This window comes from Solanum dulcamara, chromosome 4 (assembly GCF_947179165.1).
Source record: "Solanum dulcamara chromosome 4, daSolDulc1.2, whole genome shotgun sequence".
NCBI classification, from domain to species: Eukaryota; Viridiplantae; Streptophyta; class Magnoliopsida; order Solanales; family Solanaceae; genus Solanum; species Solanum dulcamara.
This window is the reverse complement of record NC_077240.1, coordinates 18,167,296-18,175,461: the sequence shown is the minus strand read 5'-3', so window position 1 is coordinate 18,175,461 and position 8,166 is coordinate 18,167,296. Positions and strand designations below refer to the sequence as shown.

General features: G+C 31.4%; 1 pseudogene; it reads right to left on the bottom strand.

Moving 5' to 3' along the window:
* Positions 1 to 4,181: 4,181 nt before the first annotated feature.
* On the bottom strand, positions 4,182 to 4,942 carry LOC129884792 (ethylene-responsive transcription factor 2-like; annotated as a pseudogene).
* Positions 4,943 to 8,166: the final 3,224 nt, after the last annotated feature.

Genomic DNA, 8,166 nt, shown 5'->3' with positions numbered 1-8,166 from the left:
ACAATAGATTCTTCCCTTAAGTCTTTTACATGTCGTACCTCCTAGATGGTGCATACTGTGACATCATATATATTTATTTTGATGGACCCAAAATCAATAACATCTAAAGCATTATCATCTCCCATGAACATAGATCTTCCTGAGATAGGTTTATATTGATGGAACCATTCTTTCTGAAAAGTCATTTGACATGTTGCTCCTATGTCCAAGATCCAAACACTAGTGAAACATTTTTGGCCTTCATTATTTGATATTGCTTCACTATATAAAATATCACCATCATCCGAGGTACTTGCAACATTCCCTTGAGCATTTGATGACTCAGGGTGTTCACTCTTCTTCTTGAACTAACAATCTTTCTTGATGTGCCCTTTCTTATCACAGTTGTGACACTTGATATTCTTCTTACTTCTTGATTTAGATCTACCATGATTGTGACTCCTACTGGGGCCACCTTTCATTTTTCTTCCTCTCACTATTGTCAAAACTTCAGCTTGCTGCAAACATGCTTATTTGTCTTCCTTATTTTTGCATCAATTTTCTTCTTCTAAAACAGCGATTGCAACTTCATCAAAAACTAGACTGTCTGAATTATTCGTCAGGTTGATGATGAGTTGATCATACGAGTCAGACAGACTTTGAAGTAGATGCTCCGCACGTTCAATCCCCTCTATTTTGAAGCCTATTATTGTAAGTTACAAAAATAGAGTATTCAAAGTATTGGTATGTTCACTAACCGACATGGAATCTGTCATTCGAAGAGTATACAATCTTCTTTTTAAGAAGATTTTATTATGCAAAGACTTAGCCTCGTACAATCCTGTAAAAGTATCATATATTTCTTTCACTGTCTTTTTCTCAGCCATACTGGACAACACTTGATCAGCTAGTGTCAAGTGTAGATCAGCAATTGTGTTGCTGTCTATGTCCTTTCACTTGCTGTCATTAGTAAAGTCTGTAGGTCTGCCTTCAATTGCAACTAAGCAATTGTCTTTTCTCAATATTGCTCTTATTTTTAATTTTCACAATGAGAAATTAGTTCCATTGAATTTTTCAACGTCAAACTTTATTGTACTCGACATTGTTATTTATTTTACACTCTTCTAAATTATTTCTGAATATTTTTGCGAATAATCGTGACAAACTGTACCGTTACCAAAATTTACTTTTTATGTGAATAGTATTTTTCACATAATTTTATTATTCACAAAAAATTACTATTCATAGATAGTACCTTTGCATAAAACAAATAGAATAATCGAGGGATCTGATACTACTGTTAGGGGGAGCAAGCACCATAACTAAAGTTTGATATGATAATAAATAATGAAAATAAATTGGACACGAGAATTTTACGTGGAAACCCCTCAAACGGATAGAGGGGAAAAACACGGGATAAAAGGATTTTACTATGATAATATGAGAGTACAATGCTCTCAAATACAAGAAGAAAACAACAATAAACGTTGCTCTCTTGTAAAAGGAATAACTCACTAAAGATGACACTCAAAACTACAATATTTATCTTGATGTATAACTCTTTTTGTATTCTTACTCTTTTGGACTGTATTTTTGTGGGATAATCTAAATGAGGACAAGCGGCGCTCTATTTATAGAAAACTGAAAACGCGTAAAATACGTATTTTTGTGTAAAATACGCATTTTCTTGTCAAAACTTGCTAAAGCAGGCAACAACTTTTGAAAAATATAAAATACGCATTTTCTTCTTAGACAGTGCATCTCCTTTTTTTACTTTCTTGCAAATCTTTCTGGTTTAAAATTTAAATAAATGATGATATGGTATTATTTAAACATATAAAGCTGTGATTAGGGTTTTTTCATGTGATGTTAGTTTCGAAATCTTATTATGATTATTTATTTGATTAGATTGTGGTATTTTGGATACTGTTCGGAAAGGGAAGGCTCAAGTCCCGGAATGATGGTTTAAGGCAAGTGAATTTCTAAATGTCAATTTAAGCTTGTAGATGCTTGTATTTCCTTGTTATGTACACTGGAGAATAATGAGAATTGGATTGGTTATTGACTGTATGATTGACCTTAAAAATAGAGATGAGAGGTATAAAATTACAATCTATTAATATGTATTGGTGGGATCGATGTGATGAGATTATTGATTTATTTTGGACATGTGAAATGTCTATATTGATATGAGATATGAGAATTAGTACTAATCATGCTGTTATTGTGAATGGTATGGACATAGATTGATTGCATCAGTTCTAATATACTGTGATTAGACTGGAATGATATGAAAAAAAGAGGTCGGGTCACACGCTTCGTGACAGGTATTATGAAACACAGGGTCGGGTCACACGCTCCGTGGTAGGATATGTATGAAAGTTACATGGATAGAAATATCCCTCATGGGTTCCGGACTGTGATTCAACGGATATGTGCCGATAGGACAGACATGCATCACTTCATTGCATTACATTTCATCTTTATAATATTTGTGAATTTGTGTTTACCCCTTTATTGCTCTGTATATGCTGAACTTGACTTGATATGATTCATTTGATGAGGCTATTGATGAGTATTCGTGGACTATATTATTGTTATTATTGTACAAGTGTAGAGTTGGGCTGGTTTGTGCAGGTTGTTGTGAAGGGGGTTTGGTTGGGAGGACAGAAGTCCTTGTATCTATTGAGCTTTACTTACTTTTAGTTGTTCACTTGCTGAGTACCGTGTTGTTTGGTACTCACCCCTTGCTTCTACACTTATATAAGTTGTGAGCCCGGATCTTCTTGATCTCCTAGTGTTTCCTACCACATCAAAGGTTATCATTTCGAGTGTTGAGTTAGGTGTTACATCCATCTAGCGGACACCTCTTACTCTTTTATTATGTTTTAGTCCTATTCTAGAGACAAAGACATTGTGACTGTATTTCCTTTTGTACTTTAGTAATGTATTAGTGTCTTATACACGTGACAACCAGTCTTGGGGAATCTTGAGATTATTTACTTGTTTTTGACTAAGTTAAACCTTTCTTTATCTCATTTACTTCCGCATTTAATTTTCGTTGGATTTTAGGCTGACTTGTCTCGATGGGTTGAGATGAGTGTCATCACACCCGAATTCGGATCGTGACAATACATTATAAGTTATGTCGCTTAATCTTATAAAACTTATGACAATTAAGACAAAAGTTGATTATGTCGTAAAAGTCATAACTTAATATAAATATAATTAAATCCACATCATAATAGCACACATCTTATAAATTTATATGATGATTTAAATATATTAAAGTACATCATTCAATATTAAAAGAAAGCAATTTGGCAAATGTAAAATTTTCAAAAGGATAATTTGTTTTGAAAAAAGGGACGGGATAGATATAAAATTACATGAAAAAAGTGATCTTAAATTAAAGACCAATTTTTTTTGATATCAATACAAAGTTAGCTGAAAATAAGGCATAATGAAAGAAAAAGTAATAGTAGTTGTGCTATACCATATTTTTCACTTTTATTTTATTTATTATGATAATAATATGATATAAATTTAAATAACAAAATAAAAATTTAATTAGTTAATCCTAACTTAATTGGGATTGATAGGGTGGTAAAGGACATTGCAGTTACTACACATAGGGTAAAATCCTTGTTCCGATGCAATAGCTCGCAAATCAATAGGCAAGTTTGGTACGACGAGCTCAACGCAGAAGGCAAATTTCTTACTTTCACTGGCAAGGGATTTCGAATTTGAAACATCCACCATGAAAATCTCAAGTCCAAATCAAGATAGCATTAATTATTTTTTTCTCATTTTACCAAACAATTTATTCATTTTTAAAGTTCCAAAAAAAATTCATAAGGGAGTAAACTACTAAAATTATCCTTCTTATTTATAATTTCTCAAAGGGGTGTAAAGAAGAAAGTGAATAACTAATATAGCACGACGTGAATATTTATTCTAATAACAATATTACTCCTTATTTATATCACTAGATCGTTCATCTTAATGATAGTTACAAGTAATAATTCATAAAGAAACAAGAAAGTAAAAACACAACGAATTCTAACACTTGACCTTCTGAGCAAGTTGTTTCCTTTACAGCAACAAAACACCAGAGACTATTTGTTCAAAAGCGAACTTTCAATTTGATCAGAAGATCCTAGAAAAATTTTTATTTGCCTCCAAAATTTTGACTTGCTTCGTTCTTTTTCTCTACCAATTCAAATTCTTCATTCATTCAGGCAAAAAAAATAATTAGACGGCAAACATCTCTCCATAATACTTTGAATATCTAAATTGTTCACCGTAGCTAAGCTATTAATCAGCTCAACAGTTCTCCTCTTAGAACTCGGCTCATCAGTATTATTATCTTCTCCTACATGAGGAGGAGGAGAAGAAGATGATGAAAACTCTGGGGAACGGGGACGTCTCCTCGGCCTCACTCTATTAATCTCCGTTACATTGGATCCAATCAAGTGTGGAAAATTCAATACGGCTTTAGAACCACGCAGCCTAAACGCGGTTCTATCGTAAGCTAATGCTGCATCCTCAGGTGTCTCATATGTTCCTAGCCAAAGCCGCGCGCCTTTTCTTTCGGGGTCCCTTATTTCTGCAGCGTATTTTCCCCATGGCCTTCGTCTCACTCCTTTGTAATTTTTTGGCATCTCTAAAGATGTTGTTGCCTCCGTTTTTTCTGTTATCTCTTGTAATATCGGGATAATATCTTGATTTTCTTCAACAAAATTTTGCGGGAATATTGTGTTTTGATGATCAGAAGTTGTTGAGTAATGTCTAGGGGTTTGGATTTCTGATTATTCTGATAAGATTTGGGAAAAATCAGTATCAACGAAGAGATGTTGCATTGTATCAAGAAAATTTTGTTCTAAATCTAAGGATATTATTTCTTGCATAATCTCTTTGATTACAAGGGAAAATGAGTTTTTTTTTTCGTTTGTCTTGATTGGGGTACTTCGAGAGTGATAAGAAAATTATTGATGATATTGTATGTGTGTATATATAGGTTTTCGTGAATAAGTAGGGCATGAATGTGGGTATGTGTGTGTATTGTATTTGAAAGAAGGTTAGATTTGTCCAGACATTAAATATTCACTGAAATATATCAAGTAACATAAAATATTGTTAAGGTCAAAATCTTCTGATGAATTAATTGGAAGGAAATTAAATAAAAACTTTATGGGATTTAGTTAATAACTCATGTTCTTCTGATTTATATATATAGTGGTCTTGCCTAGTTACCCTACTCCTTAATTAAATTGTCTTACGAATTTCGAGGAAACTCACATATTCATATATTGTATAGTATATGTAATTGGGCATGTGTTTTAATGACCTTTGAAAGGAAAAATAAATATATAGACAAATTAATAAAGTATTCCAACTATCACATCTTATTTAATTTTTTTAATTTCTAAATTTTTGGAATTTTAGAATAATTTGTAATCACTAATTTTTGGATGCATTCTGATAAATCCGCTTCTATATAATAACTTGTTGTGTAAACCTTATTAGACAAATTCAATATGACAAGTTTAAAGAAAAAAAAAATTGACTATCTCTAACCTCTTTTATGAAATACCACCTGCTGTATCAATTCAACCATTCTTACTGATATGTATAAGTTTTATTGCGTACAAAATTTAAAAAATTAAACACAACTTTCTAATCTAAAAGTCAAATGTATATGACTGTTATGACGTATCAATACTATTCATAAGTGAGGGGCGTGAGAGTACTTTAGTATTTTTGTTTCTCACTCTTTATAAATAAAATAATGGATTTTTATATTAAGTAGATTCCAACAGCTTATATTATTAAATGATAAAATGAGAATGTTAAAATTAAATAATTTGCACAGAAGGGAAAGGTGTGCCTTTATGATAATTGGTCAAATTGTTTTCTCAGTCACGTCTAAAGTTCAAGAAACTTAGGGTAATGTTGAATTACGGGTCAGAAAAAATAGTAAAAAATTAGTATAAAATCAAACTAAAGAGAAGAAATCAGGACTAACTTTCTGTTTTAAAATGTGAATAAATGATGATATGGTATTATTTAAACATATAGAGCTGTGATTAGGGTTTTTTCATGGCTTATTTTTTGATTTAAATCAAAATCAATTTAATTTAGTTATTTTTTAATTATAAAAATTAAACTAAATCAAATAAGTAAATATAATATATATTTATCAATTTAGTTATTATTATCCTCTTGTTTTAGACTCACTATTTTGAAGAATATTAAAGAAAGATTTTGATGAAATAAAAACAAAAGGCAAAAAAAATAATTCAAATATCACTTATTATGGATTATCTTATAAGGTTACTATTGGTCAAGTGTCGCTCCACAACTCTATATCGGCGTTGGAAGGGTCATTCTCAAGATGTCCCTATTTTTGAGCGACTTTTAATTTTTATCCTCAAATTTAATTGTATTTATTTTTTTATCTTTCAATACTTGAAGTAAAAAGATAAGTGATCAAAATATTTTTGATCTCGAAATAATAAATATTTTTTGTTCAGCATACATTTATATTTTTGTATTATAATATCATAAAAATTATATTTTAAAATACATTATAAGTTATATCGCTTAATTCTACAAAATTTATGACAATTAAAACAAAAGTTTAGTTGAGAATCCACAAATTATGTCGTAAAAGGCATAACTTATATCAACATTATAATAGCACACATCTTATTTTAAATTTATATGATGACTTAAATATATTAAAGTACATCATTCAATATTAAAAGAAAGCAATTTGGCAAATTTAAATTATTCAAAAGGATAATTTGTTTCGAAAAAAGGGAAGGGATAGATATAAAATTACATGAAAAAAGTGATCTTATATTAAAGACCTATAATTTTTTATATCAATATAAATTTAACTAAAAATAAGTAAGGTTGCAGTCACAGCAAAAAGCAGGACACCTGTGTTATAATCAACAGATAATGCAGCCTTTTCCATCTCAGTGTCAACAACATCAAAGAATGATGACTCAGTCCATGTTTTCTCCAAGTTCTTCTGATTCCTCTGGAAATAACCATGCTACTGTTGGTAACATTAGTAGAAGTGCTTACATGACAGGTACATTCTTTTCAGATAAAGAAACTTTCATTAAATGGATAATAGACACAGGTACTACTAATCATATGATAAGTAATAATGAACACTTATTGGATGAAGGAATGATAGATAATGCAGGACATGTACAACTACCCACAAGAGACTCAGCAAGAGTTTCACATGTAGGGAATTATCATCTAGGTGGAGGTGATGTTTTGAAGAATGTCTTGTGTGTGCCAGATTTTTAGTTTAACCTTATGTCAGTTTCTCAGTTGACAAAAGACTTAAACTGCAGTGCCACTTTTTTTCAAAATGTTGTGTGTTTCAGAATCTCTCATCTGGGAAGGTGAGGGAGATTGGTGAAGAAGATAAAGGGCTATACACTATATACTCAAGGACTGGCAAGGCAGGAATGACTAAGTATTTTACAGTAGCACAGGAAACAACAACTTCCATTGGCACCAGAGATTTTGTCATGTTCCTATGAGTGTTCTTAAAAAGTTACCTATGTTTCAGCACAATAGTAAGAAGAACTCTTTTTCTTTGAATAAATGTGAAATTTGTCCTCTTGCTAGACAAACTAGGCTACCATTTCCACATAGTACAACTAGATATACTTCTAGTTTTCAATTACTACATGTAGATGTTTGGGGACCATATAAATGGGAAGCTTTTGATGGAATGAGATATTTTCTCACTATTGTTGATGACTATTCAAGATGGACTTGGATTTTTCTAATGAGGCTTAAATCAGATGTGTTGATGTTGTTAAAGCATTTTTTTTATTGAAGTTGAAACTTAATTTGGCAGAAAAGTTCAAAAATTGAGGTATGATAATGATGGGGAGTTCTTCAGTCATGCATGTAGTGAATTGTTTCAAATTCATGGTATAATACATGAGAATTCTTATTCATACACACCACAGCAAAATGGTGAAGTAGAGAGAAGGCACAGACATATTCTGGAGACAGCAAGAGTAGTTAAGATCCAAGGTAGCTTGCCAGACAGATTTTGGGGACTATATATTGAAGCAGCTGTGTATATTTTGAATAGAATACCCTCAACTGTATTGAATGGACAATCTCCATTTGAGATGTTGTATA